At 32.5% G+C, this 20357-nt stretch overlaps 1 pseudogene; it reads left to right on the top strand.

Annotated features, from left to right (window-relative positions):
* Nucleotides 1–12602: 12602 nt before the first annotated feature.
* Nucleotides 12603–20307, top strand: LOC115982329 (annotated as a pseudogene).
* The last annotated feature ends 50 nt before the right edge of the window (nucleotides 20308–20357 follow it).

Below are 20357 nucleotides of genomic sequence, written 5' to 3'. Positions count from 1 at the left end.
CAAAACTCAGTTTTTGGGCATGGGGCCCTGGCTTTAGGGGAATCAGCTCCTCGGCCGAGCCCCTAGAACCATCTGTGCGGCTGACGCTATAAAGCGTAGCCCCTAGTTAACAATCATAGCCCCTAGTGGAACTTTACGCTAGAACTCTTTAACCGGCTGTTAGAAATGATAAGGGAACTCTCTCGACCTATCGTCTACGCCAAGACACAAGCCTTTCCCACGGACGGCGCCAATTGTAAGGACACGATTTATGACGAACCGTAACAGTGTTGGATTTGCACGTAAAAAGGCCCAAACAATATCATTTGTAGAGCGTGGGTTTGAAAGGCTAGGCCTTAGTCGTCAGACGGTGGGTTTTTCGTGGTGTTCATACATGGTTTAAATCGTATTCGCCTTGGGAGTCGCTCTCCTGGAGGCGGGTTGGGAGGCTTCAGTTTTTGGCCATTTTTCTCAGTCCCCTCTCTCTGGATTGCTTACTTTTCCTTTTATACTAGCATGTGCTCCTTATTCTTCGTCCACGTGTAGGATCGACATTCCAAGACTGATACTTGTCCCATCAGCCCATACCTAGAGTGGTTGGGGGTGGTTGTAAAAGCTGGAGAGTCTGGATCTGTCAGGTGCAGAGTATTGAATGGCAGTAAGGGTAGCTTTCCCTGATTGTTACACTTTCCAGCGTACCCCTTTTTCTACTGACACAGATATTTTAGATTTTTTCCAAGCTGTTTTTGTATTGTTTTTGCCCTTCCCTCCGGGGAGTCCTCGGATATGCTGAGGACAGAGTCATCCTCGGCTGTATCTCAAGGCTACTCAGACTTTTATTCCCTACTCTTGGCCATAACCTTCCTCGGCCTGGGCCTTGGGTCTCAAATTAAAAACGGGCCAGGGCCACCAATTAATGAGCCCACAAGAATTATATGTAACCCTTGCTTAATGATGTACAGCTACAAATGTTGTGAAATTTTAAAGTACTCACAAGTGTACGAACTGTACCGAAATATTGAACCCATAGGGACTTGAATGAACGTAGGAAAATTAATCAAATCTCAACCAAATTAATCCTAATCTAGTTTAATAAAAATTGATTGTTTGCAATTAAATATACTAAGCAAATAATTAAACTAAGCAAATATATAATATAAAGCAGTAAAGAGATGTAAACAATCTAGAGAAATGAATTAAGGTTTTGGAATCTGCTTTATTAATTCATATCAGCATATATTTACGATCATTAATTTTTCCCAACCACTACATGATAATCTAGAAATCAATCTTGCTATCATAAAAAATATTATTATTAAAACTTCTATTTAAATATTTAAAGCATGCTCTTCTTCGTTTCCTAGGTATAAAATCAAATTATTAATTATATCCATAGCCAAACAAATCATAAGAGATATCCAATTTTAAAATCAATAAATAACAAACTAAACATTCAATTAATTAAGACAAATCCTTAGTCATGAGAAAAACATGATTGAACTCATATCTAAAATCTAGTCAATTAATATGAAGTAAGAACAATTTAAATCATTAAAAAACAACTATTGTGGAAAAAATCAAATCACATAAATATTACTGATAATCCTTAACAAAGTTTCAACCTTAATTATAAATTTAGCTACTTATGGTAATTAAAATAAAACACAAAAATAAAATACTAAACATTAAACTAGACAAATAAAATAAAAAAAGAAATAGTCACAATGCTAGAGAAAATCTAGAGTGGAAGCCACATGCGACTGCCTACACTTCAATTCCATCCCTAGTGGTCTCTCCTTTTATTTTTCTGTTTTGCTCCCTTTATATACTTGGACACATGCGGGAGCTTCCCAGAAAACCCGCAATGGCCTAGAGCCTCTCTTATTTGTGGTTCGGTAGAGTAAGAAGAAAGCCCAAGCCCACATTTCTTCTTCTTTTTTTTTTTTTTTCTTTTTCTTGCTCCTTCACGTGTCTCCAGGCCGCTTCTGTTTATTCTTTATTCTTTATCTCTACTTTTTTTTTTCTTTCATTTTACTTCACATGCTAACTTTACTATCTCATGATTAAAATTCTCAAAAAAAAAAAAAAAAAAAAAAAAAAAAGCTATCTCATGATTAAATGTTTCCTTGGCACTTTTACCATGTCAGATTGAGTAGGGATCACTTCTTATTCTTAAATTTTTTTTTGTCTTCTCTTGATGAATTCATGCCTGACTGGATGTAAGTCGGCTTGATTCAATTGGCCTAGCCCCACTTTGTATATAAAGCCCTTGTTATCTGCAATACAAAAATATTATATAATCAGTCACAAAATAACATAAAAGTAAGGTTAAATATGTAGATATGTAAATACTTTATTATATATATTTCATGCACATCAATAAACATGAAAAAAAAAAATGCAAACATCTGCAACAAAAAAAAGAAGTTATTTAGGTGTTCTTCCCATATGAACGATGGTGTGAGAGTTCCCAAATATGTTGGATTGAAATAACCAACGAAAGTGAAATATGATAAAATACCATAGAAACATCTTAGTATGAATAACACAAACAATAAGTTTATTAGAAATGTTAAAGTGAATGTTATTAGCAACATAATGTGTTATACCATGTTTGTATATGCTAGAGTGGATGCAGAAGAAAAAGCATAGAATAGGAACACTGAGAACACGAGGGTTACGTGGTTCAGCCTTGACGGCTTATATCCACGAAGGAATCCCTTAAGGGCTATATCTTTATTATGTATAAGAGTGTAATACAATAACCTGTATTACAATGAGCCATAACATGAGTATATATAGGCGACTAAACTCTAGACTACTAGTATAAGTAGGACTGGACTTGGGCCTATTACATTGGGCTAATATATGTCTAATATATATCTCTAACAAGAAAAAATATATATACAAAGCTATAGTTCATTGCTTTGTTAAATCTCTATAAAAAAAATACCTACCAAAACCTACAAAGTAATCCACAATTGGCAAATTAACAAAGCAAAAGTCATAATTCACAAAGGTATCTAAAAAGAACCTTCACAATTAATTGTGTTTCCATTTACTTTTGCTTCACTTTTTTTTCCTCAACGCCTAAATAGATGCTTAATTAAAATTGTGAGAAGATAATCCAACATGCAAAACCCAAAAAAAAGTCTCTAAAAATCACAAATTTGGTCATCCATATAAAAATAAAATAAAAATAACTGTTTCCACCATATTCATCAAAAACACGAAATTTATACGTCTAATCAACTACCAAAAAAAAAACCCAAAAACCCTCATAAAAGAAAAGGCCAATACAATTGAATTATGTAAAACAGATTATCAAAGCATAAAGATTGGAAAAGCCATTATCCAAAGTGGGTGTCTTAGTGAAGCGTTGTTGAAATTGTGAGCAGAGTCAATGGAGATAATCAAAACAGAGGAGCGAACCTTAGAGAGAAGGATAGAGAGGATTAAACCCAAATTTAGAGAGAGGGAGATGTATGCATGTTGTGTTTTTGAAATCAAAAGAAGAAGAAGATGTAAGCACATATAAAATGAGAAAGCATTTGACAAACCACATGTCATAAGTTACATCGTACAATAATATAGGGAAAATACAATGTGTAGTGGTTTGAAGCAATAACAACTTTTTTTTTTTTTTTTTTTTGGGGTGAGAAAAGTAGTAACAACATTTTCACATTAACTACTATACTATCTTCACTATTGTTTTGTTTTCTGAATTACTATGCTCTCTTTGATACAATATTGAAGCTCAATTACTATTGTACTAACAATCACAACAATGCAAAAGGCAAAAAACTTGATTCCCTTAAAATTAAATTCATATGTACTACCATTCAAGAATTCATTGCAGTCTTAATCTCCATCCCTGAAACCTAGAAACTACTATACTATCTTCAATATTATTTTAGTGCACACTAGTTTTGTAGTAATTTGAAAATCTTCTTAAAATGGTTTGTGAATTCAAGTATACCTTATTTTTCCTAGAATGCATAAGGTACACACAAATAACATTAAATCTCATGCTTTTTTTTTTTTTTTTTTTTTAATGCAGGGGTTTAATCATAGTTACCTGCAAAACCGCTGAATCTTTGACTTGTAAAATCTCTTTCATATCATATCTATCTAAAGGAAAGAAATGAAACCCCAAAAAAGAAATCATAATAGCAATAAACCCCATGTCTCTAAGACATTGTATAAAGCATGTAGGATGTGCAAACTCACTAAGCATAAATATTAACTTATAGGGAGCCAAAACCAAATCATATGAAAACATTTTTTTTTTCACCACAAACAACCAAAATAGTCACCAAAAACACTGACAATGATGACAAAATTAAGGATATCAAACCCGCTTAGAATTACCACATTATGATTTTTTATTGATGACTCTGATTCTTTCTTGCTTTCACTGGCAAGTAGAACTGGTCCTCATCGTGTACAACCCCAAACTGTAATCCCCTCTCCAATATGTCCACTAATATATTTAAAAGTGAAATAAAAATTAACCTTGAAAAACAAATAAAAACCTCAGTTTTTTTTTTTTTTTTTACAAGTATATATGATAAGGATGATGTGCCCATAATTTTATTTATTTATGAAAACCCATAATTTTATTAAAATATATAAAAGGAGGATGTGGAATTAAATCATATGATTTCGGACCAGGCTCTATGTTCTCAGCTGGACACATGATGCAACTGCATTCATTTATTTGTTTATTTTTTATGTTACACAACTTAGTAATTTCCTATTTATCATTCATAAGGACCATAACCTTATGTTTTGGATAGGGGCAGTGCTATAGGCAACCCAAGGGGTTCAAATGAACCCCCTGAACGGTCCCATTTTTTTTAATATATATAATTTTTTTTTGTTTTACCTCCAAAAATAAAAATTTGAACACCCTGAATTTAAATTTTGTTTAAACCCTACAGGAATGAACTTGCATATGATCATCTTAGTGTTATTTTCACAGTATTTTTCACAATTAATCTACAATAAAGGTTAAATGGCAAGCTGTAACTAGTTTTTATCTAGACCTACAACTTATATCATTTTTTTATATACCTTTAACAACTTGCTACCTACATTTTGCTATGAAAGTGTTGTGTTAGTAACACTATTAAAATTGCTCATTCATTAAAAATAAATAATTAAATAAACATTCTCTCTAGAAAATAAATAAATACATTTCAAAAGCAAAAACTTATATCAATTATTATTTTTTCTTAGTTTCATGTTTGCTCCCAATTCTACTTCTAGGTGTTTTACTATTCTTTTTTATCATATATTTTTATACAATTGATATTGTAGGGATAAGGGCCCAAAGTTGTATGTATTGGGCCTTGAGCTTTGGTCGAGGATGTTGATTGATTCAAGGACGAACAAACAATAGTGAGGGTGTTAAGTCCAAAGTCCCATAAGCAACATGCAGGTGGAAAGGTTAGGAAAGGTGGTCCAAGGAGGAGTGCCTCCTCGGATAAACGAAGCATCGATCAAACGTATATTCTATCACTCAAAATGACCTTCCAAGAAATTTCACTGAGAAGGACGTGTATTATAAATGTACTAGAAGAAAGGGAGCTAGGAAAGGTCTAAGGAAAATTGCTGTCACCGTATTGAATGTCCTGCAACTAACTTTCTGGCAGCATTTATGTGGAGAAAACCTCTGAACAATGCTGCCTTGGCTACCACAACTCACAGAAGGCCAGAAAATGTGTCTGATGGGACAAACACTCAAGTAATGACTTAAATGATCAACAAGTGTAAGATCAAGATGGTCCAAGAGAAACTATATAATGTAAGAGATGCTCCTTGGATAGGGAATCGAAAAATCACAAAAGAAACACTGTAGCAATCAAGAATGAACTCTGCAACCAAACTTGTAAGGAATATCTAAGAACTGATCTCCTCGGACTGTGCCGAGGACGATTTTCTCTAATTTAATTCAATTTGTTTCTCTGTTCTTGTCTACTGAGCACATTTTATTCGTGATCCAATTTATTTTAACCCAGTTTTCTAATTCACTCTCTACAAATTCATTACTTTGGGTTTTTTGGGCCTAGGTCCATCCATCATTTGGGTCAGGGACTCAAATTTGGTCCTTACAGATATTAAATATAATAAATTATTATTAATTTGACAAAAATATATGATTAGTTAGTTAATTATATTTATTTATGCATTCAATGGTAGTTATCTTACCCATCTTTAAACTATTAATAATTTTTTAGACTATATTGTATATAATATTTAGAATACTATTTCAGATTATTGTATATAATATGAAAGTTGTATATAAAACCAAAAAAAAAAAATCAATTTAGTTTTTACTCCCACAACAAATTTCTAGTTCCAACACTATTGACCCCTCTGGAAAATAATTATGGAGCCGACACTGGTTTTGGAAATATCCAAAACCATAAAAATAAATAAATAAAATTAAAAATTAGATAACTTTGTAATTATCTTTAAAAAATAATAATAAAAAGAGTTCAAATTTGGTAAGGATTCAGTAATAATAATATAAAAAAAGTCATCCAAATGATAGCTTAGAAGATTGAGTAGCTCGTTCATGACCAAGAATTTAAACTACTGTGGCTTACTTGTTTGAAGACTAATATGCAGAGCAAAGCTACTGAATGATGGTTTCCAGGTAATTAGGTGGGCACATACATTGATCGTTGATTAATGGATGAGAGTGTCCAAACTAATGGTAAATGCAGCATGCGTACTTCATAGTACCAATGAGATTTTAATGTTGTAATACTTAAGATTTAAGAACCCTTGCTCCACAAAAATGTACTTGGAAGCATAAGCATGGTGTTCAACTCTTGTTTGAATAACTCTAGGCCTTTTTTGTTAGTTTCTTTGTTCTATTATCAATTTATCATAGCTGAATGTGGCAATACATAATTATGTGACAATTGATTAACGTATGCAGTTTCAGTGACAATTAAATCAATTAGACATTTAAATACATCCAATCAATGCACAATCATCTATATAGAACAAGAAATTAGTATTATTGATTAAGGTATGGATAAAGGCTTTGGTACAATCCATAATGACCCTCCCACACAACTCAATAAGTAGCAGAACTACCAAATTGACATAGAAGATAGACATACATAACAAAGTCACATGTATTATGGCCACAGTCTAAGGTTCAAATCATAAACTATCCACTATAGTGTGACGAGAATAATGTAAACCACATATGGAAATTGACTTGCAGGCTATAGCTATTCAAAAACAATGAATCTTGATATGTTTGTTCTTCACAGTGCTAGCATGCACAAGGAAATGGAAACATTATTCCTCTTATATCCCTGAAGTTGTATGACCTTAACTTGATATAAGCCTAACAAAAATAATCACAGATTGGGGTAACTTTCCTTACCCTAATTTCTAAGCTTTTCTCTACCATTATAGCATGACGAGAATAATGTAAACCACATATGGAAATTGACTTGCAAGCTACAGCTATTCAAAAACAATGAATCTTGATATGTTCGTTCTTCGCAGTGCTAGCATGCACAAGGAAATGGAAACATTCTTCCTCTTATCTCCCTGAAGTTGTATAACCTCAACTTGATATAAGCCTAATAAAAATAATCACAGATTGGGGTAATTTTCCTTACCCTAATTTCTACGCTTTTCTCTACAGCTAATGGCAACAACTAAAAATACAAAATATTGACCATAAACTCAATACCTAAATAGAAAAACAAAGAAGAATTAACCCTAAAAAATTTCAATATACATAGAAAATAAAATTTAAGTATACCTCAACTTGATATACAAAACTTGTACCCGATGTAGATGTCGATGGCTCATATAGAGGGGACAGCTAACAACTCCTCGCCATTAAAGTTGACGATGGCCTTGAACCTGAGCCTGTGGTCAGACCAATTTCCCTCTCGCAAAAGGACACGAATAGGAAATGGAGTGTTAATTGAATTACTGAAATACAAATGAGAGAGCAATGCGGCTAATAATTGAAATTAGCAAAACCCACTACAGGGCTCCAAACCCATCAATCTAAGCTAATCGTTTAGAAAAAACACTCCCAAACAAAACATGAATTTTTAAGAACAGTTGTGGGTTTCAAATTTGTGTCTATATTTAATTTTTGTGATGTGTTTGTTTGCCAAGAAAGTTTAAGAAAAGTTGCTATAAATTTTTTTTCTCAATCTTTAAAATTGAAAATTAAATTTTTTTTTTTATTTTCATTAATTTTTATTTTTTTCCAATTAAACTAAAATTGAAAAATCAAAATGTATTTGTTTTTATTTTTTTAATTAAAATTATGACGTGTCATTTTTTAAGAGTCAAATAAAAAGATTTATTATTATTTTTTTGGCCACGTTAGTATTTAGTGTGTCAATAGTACATTCCGTTTGTCATGTAAAACTTTTCTGTTAGTGGGTTGATGGCAGAAACCAAAATAAAAATGATTTTATATTTTCAGGGACTAAGGTAAGTGCAAAATCAATTTAAAAATTAAAATAAGATTAGAGCATCTCCAACCCAAAATTCTCTCTATAATAGAGAGTGAAACCCAAAAAAAGCTCTCCAATGGACTCTTTATTCCTAGATTTTTTTTTGGCTCATGAACAGTAGCTCATGAAGTCTGATGAGCTACTGTTCACTCTTCAAATGCATTTTTCCTATTATAATAATTAGGTGTTAAATAAAAAAATATTGGAAGATGTGTAGTTGTTAAAAAAAGAATAAATAATGAATGAAGAAATAATATTTAAATGAGATAGAGAATCTGTTGAAAGTGTATTTGAAAAAGTGAGTGATTAAAAAGTAAAAATTACTGTTTATCCTTCAAATAGTATAAAAATTTAAAGATTCTACTAGAGATGCTCTTGGAGTAAAAAAAAAATAAGGGCAAAAAATGTGTGTGTATATATATATATATATATATATATATATATTTTTTGCCCTTTACGCAACCACAAGTTATTTTTACTTTTTTTTAAAAAAGACAGTCATTCCCCGTGGCTTTCCAGGCCCCACCTCCTTTTTTTGATATTACCAAAAATACCCTAACCTCTTTTCCCTTCTCTCTCACACCCACCCTCATGCACCGACACACAAACAGAATCACACACAGTCTCTCTCTCTCTCTCTCTCTCTCATATCAACGTAAGCCTGGTCTGCTTGTAAGATTGAGATCTCAAATTTGCGTATTTGGGTAAGTGTCTTTATTGCATAGAGTTCTTTTTTTTTACCATATTTGGCATTAATTTTACAAGGGTTGGATTCTAGTGATGCTTGTAATTTGCAAAAGTTTGGTCTATTAAACTATATATGAAAAATATACTATATATATATATATATATATTATATTATATGTATAATAGTATATCATTATACAATTTTTTTATTGATGTATATATTTATTAATTAATATTTATATATTAAGAGAGAGAGAGTACCATCACAATCACTCATTGCGTTGCCTTGCAGTTGCACAACATGAAGAACAAGCAAAACAAGGCTAAGTTTAAGGATGGCCATGGTTTCGGACTTGAGAGCTGTGCCTTGTGATGTGCAGTATATAAAAAATTAACATGTGCCCTAAGGACATATAATAGTATACTATTTTTGGAAAAATTTTATCGGGAATTGAAAAAATTTTAATAATTTTTTCAATTCTCAATAAAATTTCTTCAAAAATAAATTTATTAATTTGTTAAGGGTATACATTAATTGGACTCAAAATAAAAACACTATAATAATTAAGAACACATTAATAGGACAAAGAAGAAAAGAACTTGTAACTTTTCTTAGCTATAATTGTCCTTAGAATCTCTGCTCTTTTTGTCAGTTTGCCGTGCATGTCAAGGTGCTCTAGGTTCCCTCCCTTTTTCTTGTACCAGTTACAAGTGAAGTTGGATTCTCTTACGGCGATAGTTTAAAAGATATTTTTGGTAATGCATTGCGCTTACAGTATATCATTGCAAAGATAGATATTTTAATGTGAAAATTCTCGCTTTGAAAATATTAGAGAGTGTTTGGTACATGTGTTTGAAAGCATGTGTTTTAGTATTTGAAAACATGTGTAGAAATACGTGTGGGTAAAAAAATGTATAAAAATACGTGTAATATTGTTTAAAAACTGAAAACATGTGTTAGAGTTTGTCTACCAAACAGCGCCTAATTTTTGCTGTTACAATTACGTACTTTGTCTTTTCAAAATTTTTGCTCTTAAACTTTAATATCTCTGGCAAATTTGTCCTTCGATTTGTTGTTGTCTATAAAATTGCTGATAAAGTTCAGAATTTTAGTGATAAAAAAGTCAAGAGTCTTGCAGATTAATAGGTTGACACTTTTTAATGTTTTCAAGACATCGATCCAAGATTTAAATATTTGTTTCCCGTTGTAACTATTAACTTAAAAAAAAAAAAAAAAAAAACTAAAACAAGATGAAAACTAGACTTTGAGATGAAAATGACAATTCATCTAAACGTAGAGGATGCTATTTACATTTTAGCAGAAAAAAAAAATGATTGGCATGAATTATATAAAAAAATGTTGATAAATAATGGCCACATAGCAGTAAATTGATTAAAAACATCGTAATCAAAGTTTTCATCATCCATGTGTAATATTGTAATTACCACAATCTGCTTCAATCAAATAAGCAATTCTTGTTCATGTATTCTTTCACAAGAACAATCCACTAGATATATTTATCAAACTTATAGAGCTCATATAATAGCCATGGTTATTAATAAAAGAAAAACACAACAGAACCAATAATTGTGTTAGACCCAATTAGAAGTTAAAATAGATGTTATAAAGATATGGTTTTCCTTAAAATAATTCACAGATTTATTGTAAATGCCTAGGCTATAGAACATACCGATTCAAAAAGTAGTAAAGAACCGGCTTGCTAAGCAAAGCTTCTCTCTCCCTGGATGCTTCCTCAGAGGTACTTGCTTCTGCACTCCAATCCCTTGTGAATCTAACGGTCCCAGCTCAATTGCTCAAACCACCCAAATTTATTTAAGCCCCCCCAAAAATACCTTAAAATTAAAAACCCACTTCAGCATATGAAAAACAAGTCTGAAACAAACAAATATAGTAATCAGAAATTTCGAATTTCAGCTAAAAAAAGAAGAAGAAGAAGCATCTTTCTTTAGCTCAATTGGAAATATCTTAAATCACAGTGGGACTGTGACTGGGTTTATGAGAGAGTGCGAACGAAAATGATAAGTATTTTTTTAAAATTATTTTTGGTACAATCCTATAAGTATTATTGATTAAGGTATAGATAAAGGTTTTGGTACAATCCATAATGATCCTCCCACATAACTCAATAAGTAGCAGAACTACCAAATTGACATAGAAGATAGACGTACATATAACAAAGTCACATGTATTATGGCTACAGTCTAAGGTTCAGATCATAAACTATCCACTATAGTGTGACGAGAATATTGTAAACCACATATGGAAATTGACCTGCAGGCTGCAACTATTCAAAAACAATGAATCTTGACATGTTCCTTCTTCACAGTGCCAGCTTGCACAAGGAAGGTGGAAACGTTCTTCCTCTTATCACCCTGAAGTTGTATAACCTTAACTTGATATACAGACCTTAAGTTGTAGACCATAAACTCAATACCCAAATAGAAAAATATAGAAGAATTAACCCTAAAATTTTTAATATACATGGAAAATCAAATTTGAGTATACCTTAACTTGATATACAGACCTTATAGCCAATGTAAATGTTGACAGCTCGTATTGAGGAGACAGCTAACAACTCCTTACCATTAAAGTTAACGGTGGCCTTGAACCTGGGCTTGTGGTCAAACCAATTTGCCTCTTTCAAAAGGATACGAATAGGAATCAGAGTGTTGATTGAATTACTAAAATACAAAAGAGAGAGCAATGCGGTCAATAATTGAAATTAGCAAAATCTACTACAGGGCTCTAAACCCATCAATCTAAGCTAATCATCCAGAAGAAACACTCCTAAACGAAACATTAATTTTTAAGAAAAGTTGTGGGTTTCAAATTTGTGTCTATATTTAATTTTTGTGATGTGTTTGTTTGCTAAGAAAGTTTAAGAAAAGTTGCTATAAATTTTTTTCCCAATCTTTAAAATTGAAAATTAATTTTTTAATTTTCATTATTTTTCAATTAAATTAAAATTGAAAAATCAAAATGTATTTGTTTTTATTTTTTTAATTAAAATTATGACCTATCATTTTGTAAGAGTCAAATAAAAAAAATTATTATTATTTTATTAGCCACGTTAGTATTTATTATGTCAACAGTGTACTCCGTTTGTTATGTATGACTTTTTTGTTAGTGGGTTGACGGTAAAAACTAAAATGAAAATGATTTTATGTTTTAAGGGATTAAAGTAGACACAAACTCAATTTAGGAACTAAAATGAGATTAGGCCCTAAATGTAAAGAGTAAAAATGTATTTTCGTTTTTTATTTATTTTACACAACAACAAGTTATTAAAAAAAAGAAAAAAAGAAAAAAAAAGACACTCATTCCACGCGGCTTTCCAGGCCCCACCTCCTGTTTTTTATATTACCAAAAATACCCTTACTTTCTTTCCCTTCTCTCTCACACCCACCCTCATACACCGACACCCAAACAGAATCACACACAGTCACTCTCTGTCTGTCTCTCTCTCTCATCAACGTAAGCCTGGTCTGCTTGTAAGATTGAGGTTTCAAATTTGCGTATTTAAGTAAGTGTTTTTATTGCCTAGAGTTCATTTTTTTTTTATACCATATTTGGCATTAATTTTACAAGGGTTGGATTCTAGTGATGCAAAAAATTAATGGATTGAATTGGTTAAACTTAATTTTCCTTTGTTTGCATTCCTTATAAATTTCACCTGATAGTGTTTTTTCCTGTCAACCTTGTGTGAACTATTTTCTTGTAATTTGTCAGTACTTGGGTAGTTGGTCACTGTTATTGGGTCAGATTTTAACCAAAACATGGTCTGAAAATGGGCACAAAAAGCTCATGCCAAAAGGGATGTTTCGGAGGCATTCTCTCGCTGTCACTGATATTCTGCATCCTAATGGTCAAAACTTGCTTGCCTTTCTTTTTCATCCACCAGATCATCTAGAATTACATTTATGATTTTGGATACCATGCAAGTGGAGTGATGGAGTAAAAATCTAAATTTTGATATGCTTGGAATACATGCAATTTTACAATAATTTTTCTTCATGCTAGATTGGAAAAGATGTTGCAACACAATACGTTCTGGGTTGGGATTCGATGGCTCCTATAAGGTGACTATATTTGTTACCTTTGATCGTGGTTAATTTTTTTCCATAATGATATTGTTATCTCTAGTTTCTTGTTGGAAAATGAGAGACAGTAGATGCGTATTTATAAGAAATTATTTGAAATTTCCTGTCAGAACCAAAATGAGACAGGTTTCTACAGATATTTGAAACTTATTTTTAGTGAACAGTGTCAGTGTGATAAATCGTTGAGAGATCAGTTATACAGTGGAGAATTATTCAGTTGAACATGGGTCACAGCTATAAGAATAATTCTTATGTAGTTTTTTTTTTTGATAAGTAATGCAATTCTTATTGATATGAAAAATAGGGTTGCCCAAGTATACATGGAATATACAATAGGGGACTGTACAATCAATTATACAAAGTACATGAGTCTATCAAATCAATAACAGAACATAAAGATAGACTAGGCAAAACTGACATCCAATCCAACAAAGTTCTAAAGATAACGAATTTTAAGGGACACAAAATCTTGTTAACTGAGTTTGACCTGGAAGAACAAAATATAGACATACAATATACAGTGGATTCATCAAAAACAGATAATTTTTTATCCTTCAAAATTCCAAGCTTTTTTTCATTTCATAGATCCTTATATGAGTGGATATCAGCTTCAGGACAGTTTCATTTCTAATTAGATGCTTGATCTTTGTAATTTTCATTAATAAGTGTTGTTGTTTGTCTTGCATACTTCCCTTGTAAATGGGTTGCACCTCTGCTATTTAATATATTATTTACTGAAAAAAAGGGTTTTGAAAGGGAAAGTCATGTGATGCCGGAACTTCTATATGCATCCTCCCATGATAAAGAAGGGAAATTCCACGGACATTCACTTCTTATTGTGTCTTTTGCATTTAAGAATGTGTTTTTTTCTTATTGTAACCTATCCATATGTTCTCTTGACAGTTGAATGAACCATATATTCATAGAATATATCAAAGCAAAATAATTCTGTTTCTAAGTACTTGACATTTGTATGATTACAGGGATAGGAACACTAGCATATGGGATGAGGTGTCTGTATCAATAACTAGGGTGAGCTGTATTGCATAACTTCCTTCCATAACAATTGATATGTGATAAACCATCATGTTAATGATATTTGGAACTTTTAAATGAATGCAGTAGTGTAAGTGTAAGATTAATGGTACCCTCATAAGCTGTCGATATGCATGTCTGTAGTTCGTTATAAACTTTTATTTGTAGTCATGCCATTCTTTCTGAATTAGAATTTCAATATTTAATGGTTAAATGAATGCACTAGTGTAAGATTAATGGTACCCTCATAAGCTCTCGATATGCATGGTTTTGAAACATGTAGTATAGATTTCTTCTGTAGTTCCTTATAAACTTTTATTCGTAGTCATAACATTCTTTCTGAATTAGAATTTCGATATTTAATGATGCTATTGTTTTGTTGGGAGAATTGTTCTATTTATTTTGTAATCGTATAATTTTGATATTGATGCTTTATTATTTGATGCAGCGAGTGAAAATAATTGATCCCCACTTGGTTTCATCGTTTTTTGACAATTACAAGAGGGCATATTTGCATGCTACAACAGAGTTAGAAAATAGAAGTACCTGGGTTGCGGAGTGTTCTTTGAATATCCAAGTAACAATGGGAGTTGAGGGAAACATTTGTTTAGTACAACATCTTCAGACTCAAAACTTGTCATTCCCTACTGGATCACATATGCAATATACATTTCCTGAGGTCAGTGATAGCATTCATTCTTATGAGAATTTTGAGAAGAATAGTCTTCTTTCAACTTGCCTCTTTCATAAGCAATTCAAAATTTAAGATACTCTTCTTTTGCTAAGAAGTTACCAACCATTTAGAGCAAACATCATAGTATCTCTAGCACTATATTAAGTCTTTGCCCCCATTGGATTGCCCCCACATAGAAAATCTAAAAACAAGATTAGGCCGGCTTGGAAATAAAGTTTAGGAACTAGGCTATGTGAGCTATCTACATCCTTCTTCCCAATTGGGGTGAAGAAGACTTGTCGACTTATTCTAGCATCTTATGTGGCCTTTAATATTTATCATAGAAGTCTGATTATTAATAACCCTGTCTCTTTTGGTGTTAATATATTCCTCCTAATGCTTCTGACACTTGGTATACCCTCTCTTTTTTACTCAAGTACTTGTTCTTCTTTTTTCAGCTAAAGGATTGCTTTTGTTTCTACTCATTAAATATGCTCTTAGGTCTTATCTATTTGATGTATAGAATTTTCTGTGGTGATGGTGGTTCACCTTGTTTTATATATATATATGTATATATATATAGAGAGAGAGAGAGAGAGAGAGAGGTGTTCAAGTTATACTTGGTGTAATTCCACAAGAGTTACACCTTTTTATGGTAATTGATTTTCATAAGATCTAAGTGTGAAAAAGACACCACTTAACATGTCATTAATATAGAGTTATTAATTGCCACATTTGCTAACTTTCCTAAAAAGACCCACCCACATTCACTGTACCTAACACTTAATCTTTTTCCATTTAAAAAAAATAAATAATGAAGGAAAATGATATTTTCATAATATTGTTCATACTTTCGTAACTATCTCTCACATATTGAATTTCTCGTAGATTTTGCGATTGAGGGAGATTATTACACAAATAATAAAAAGAAATTAGAAAATTAGTAATTATTTAGTAATCCATTAATGATGATCCCTCCCCCACTGTCTCTGATCATAACAGTACCAGTTATTCAATCTCATTCTATGGAATTGTAACATGGGATCCTTACTAAGGCAGTGCACTTTTGCACATTTAATATTGCATGTCCATGTAGTAAATCGTGTAAAGAAATAAAGGCAATGAGAGAGAAATTTATCAAAATTAAACACAGAATCACATCATCAACAAAGTCTTGACCAAGTAACAATAATTAGCTAGCTTTCAGTATCCAAAGAGGATGAAACACAACAGAATTAAATAGGGACACAAGTGCAACTCAGGTTGAATTAAGGTTTTATTTTATTTTATTTGTGTAATAACCTTCCTCAATAGCAAAATCTACCAGAAATTTAATATGTGAGAGATAGTTATTGATATTGTACATTACCATTAAAGAAAGGTGGAGCCATAAAAGACCCCCTCCTCCCCCAAGTTAAAAAATTGCATACTTCGCCCAAGGAATATAGCCTTAATTACTTATCCGTGCCTTGAATTATCCAGAATGGTATCTAGAGATGTGTAATTTTTGATTACTGAGCATTTGGAGCATCTGATTATTATGGATTCAAATATCCTCAATTCTCATTAGGAGGTCGAACCAAGGACCTATGGAAGTTGGTGTAGCCCAATCCCCATGGGCGTTTTTATCTAGTTTTAGGCTCTCAATACTTTTGTTGTAGGTTATAATGGAATGAATTTGCAGCTTTTCTTCTACAATCTTGACTTATGGTGGCCGAATGGTTTGGGAAAACACTCCTTGTAAAATGTTCATATTACTGTTGATGTAAAGGGATATGGAGAATCTAATGCTTGGAGCCATCTATTTGGCTTCCGAAAAATTGAGAGCCATATTGATAGTGCCACGGGTGGAAGGTATTGCTTTATATGCCTTCTAGAACATATCACATAGGTTTTTATTTTGATATTATGATATGTAGTCTATAAATTTTTGATTTATAGGTTGTTCAAGGTCAACAGACAACCTATGCTTATCCATGGTGGTAATTGGATATTGTCAGATGGGTTACTATGTCTTTCAAGGGAACATTATGAAACAGACATCAAGTTTCATGCTGATATGAATTTTAATATGATCCGCTGTTGGGGTGGTGGATTGGCTGAGAGGCCAGAATGTTATCATTATTGTGATATATATGGACTTTGGTGATCTCTCTCTCTCTCTCTCTCTCTCCCCTATGTGTGTGTGTGATCAATTTAGAGGGTGTATGGAAAATAGAAATAGAAATTTAGAACAAACAACCACATAGGGAACATAGAGATAGAGACTTACATGGTTCAGCTTTGGACATATGTCCAAAGGTGGGCATTGAGGAGAAAAATTTACTAACAAAGGTGACTGCAATAGTTGCACAAAACTAAACTCCAAATACACCCAAGGAGCTCTTTCTTAATAATAACAAATATTATGGCTACAAAGTCGGACCAAATAGGACTGGCAATACTATTTGCTTTCTCGTACACAACAAGAAGATGAAAAACAAACCATACCAAAGTCAGCAGCTGTTCTTAGTGCACATGTAAGGGTTAGTTCCACATCGAGAGAAAAAGTAAGTAAAGTGAGAAGTTGATGGACATAGTTGGGTCTAAACCATTTGGCTTAAGCTTTTGGGTTTGAGTGGTACCCCAATATATATCAATAGGTACCTCTATATTTCTATAGGCTCTTGGTGGACCTCAGGGACACTTCTCAACCCAAAAAATTGGTATTAGCGTTATGGTTCAACTTTAGGTTCGAAATTTTGGACAAGTGTTATTTATAAAAAAAAAAATTATGAATAAGTGTCTTGGTTTTGATGTGGTTGGTGTGAATTTGGTTATTGCTGCATTTGATGCAACTCTTGTATGCATACTCTGGATTTGCTAAAGACTCACATGCAATTTGAAGCTAAGTGGATGTGGTAGAGGTTCACATGGGAGGGGGATGTCTATTGTGAGTGCATGTGTGAGGGTTGAGTCCAATATTAAAAAAAGTAAAGAAAGTGAAGAGTTGATATATATAGTTGGGTGCAAAACCTATTGGATGAAGCTTTTGAGATAGAATGATGTCCCTATATGTATATCAATGGGAAGTTGGTGGGTTACTAAAATTGGGACAAATCCTGGAACATCAAAGTTTTCAGATTCACCAAAATTTGTATGCTTTATACTGAGGGTATTGTCACAGGATGCTTGTAGCGTAAGATGCTGAGAATGCCAAGAAAGTGTTGTAGAGAGTTTTATAATTGATAAAAGCTTTTTAAATTACATATTCTCCCAAAAGCTTAAGCTATTGGGAATAGTAAATTTAATCATTTAACCACATATTTCTAGTACTGTTACATGTGGGCTCAAACTCCCGTTTATAAGGGGAGGCCCAACACATGAGATTTTAATTGAGAGGTTGAGTGGAGGAGTAGGGATCGAACTCAAAACCTCCCACTCAGATACCATGTTAAATTACCGATTATCCTAAATGTTCAAGTGATTGGGATATGGTAAATTTAATTATTTTACCATGTACTTCCAACAAAGCTAACAACTATAATCTGCAATTCTTTCCTAAGAATGATGGTGTTCTTGTAACCATATGAATTGATGATATGTTAATCACTGAAATCAGTCCGATTATGAAAGTTACCATAAATTGTGGCATTGTTGATTTTTATAATGCTTTTAAAAATTATTGGGGTATTTATTTTCTTAGACTTAAATTGTCCACTGAGCTTTTGCCTTCAGCTGTAGAGTACTAACATAATGGCAATAGTGTGTCACAAGCAAAATTTATTTCCTTTCCTCTAAGTGTCAACAGTTGATTTTAAAACAAGCATTACTGATGTTATAAGAACAAGTTAAGACATGAGCAAGCCTATGCTTGTGAGAAAATTCTTTATTTTCTTTGGTACAACTCAACACTTCTTGATTTCTAATTTCCTGGTCATCTACATGGATTATTACTACCATCATTTTCATTTGACCTTGACCTCTATTTCAGGCTATACACTTTGTTAGACAGTTGTCTATTTTATCTTTTCTGACTGCCTCTGCCTTAGACCTAATATATTTGTAGTCTCCTCTAGTTCTCGAATGATTTGAAATTTAAATAAAGGACTCCTTACTAGTCAGCTCAGCAGTTTTTGTTTTCAAAAATTGTCTTAATCAAATTTTCTATATCTTCTCCTCAAAGCTACGTCTAGATTTTAGTGAATGCATTCATTCTTTATTCTATCTTTTATTGCCGTTATCAATGATTTAACTAAATTACTTAGGATAACGGCTTTGTTGAGTTCAGTTGTATTTTTTAATTGCCATTAACCTATTTATGCATTGTTTTTCTCAAAAAAGTTATTTGACATTGTCTGCTGTTTGATATATTGCAGTAGGAGCCTTTGGTGCTTTTAATTTTGGTACACTTAGTTATTTAGTAACTGAAGCTTTAAAATGTTCCTATCGGAATGAATTCTGCATTGCATTATTTTGAACGATTTATTCTCCTAAGACCCAAGCCTGTCTATGGGGTTAAATATGGCTGAAGGATAACCAAACCTAAGGATTCCAATATTCTAAGTTATTTCAGTATTAAATTACTCTAGTATAACTTCGTCCATTGGGCTGATTTGATTTTTGTAGGTGTGGCTAGAGTTTTGGAGTACTGAAGACATTGAAATGGTGACCCAGTATCAAATCTGAATGGTCCCCTGGATCATGATCTTCTCTTGCTATGTGCAAGAGACAATGTCAAGCTTCTAAGGAACCATCCAAGTCTTGCTCTTTGGGTAGGTGAAAATGAACAAGTTCCACCAGATGACATCAACAGAGCTTTGAAAAATGACTTGAGACTCCATCCTTATTTCGAAAACTCCAATGAAATCAGTAAATCTTCTGAAGCTTTATTTGCAGTGTCAAAAGATCCTAGCCAATATTTTGATGGTACAAGTGTTTACATCCAAGGATCCTTGTGGGATGGATTTGCAAATGTAAGGGGGGCTTCACTGATGGCCCTTATGAAATCTGAAATCCTGAAGCCCATTTTAAGAATGATTTTTACAGCCATGGATTCAATGCTGAGGCTGGTTCTGTCGGGATGGCTGTTGCAGATACTATGAGAGCAACAATGTCTCAAGAAGGCTGGCAGATTCCGTTGTTTAAGCAAGTTCCTAGTGGGTACACGGAAGAAGTTCCAAACCCCATATGGGAATAACATAAATACATTCCCTATTCAAAGCCAAAAAAATGTGTTGATCAGATTGAACTTTATGGAACCCCAAAGGATCTTGAAGATTTTTGTTTAAAGGTAAATCAAAATTTTCTCTAGCTATTCTAGATGCCTATTGCCTTTTTTTTTTTCTTTTTTTTTTTCTTTTTTTTTT

This window comes from Quercus lobata, chromosome 3 (assembly GCF_001633185.2).
Source record: "Quercus lobata isolate SW786 chromosome 3, ValleyOak3.0 Primary Assembly, whole genome shotgun sequence".
Classification (NCBI taxonomy): domain Eukaryota; kingdom Viridiplantae; phylum Streptophyta; class Magnoliopsida; order Fagales; family Fagaceae; genus Quercus; species Quercus lobata.
The sequence above is the reverse complement of the archived record's forward strand: the minus strand, read 5'-3'. Positions and strand labels throughout refer to the sequence as shown.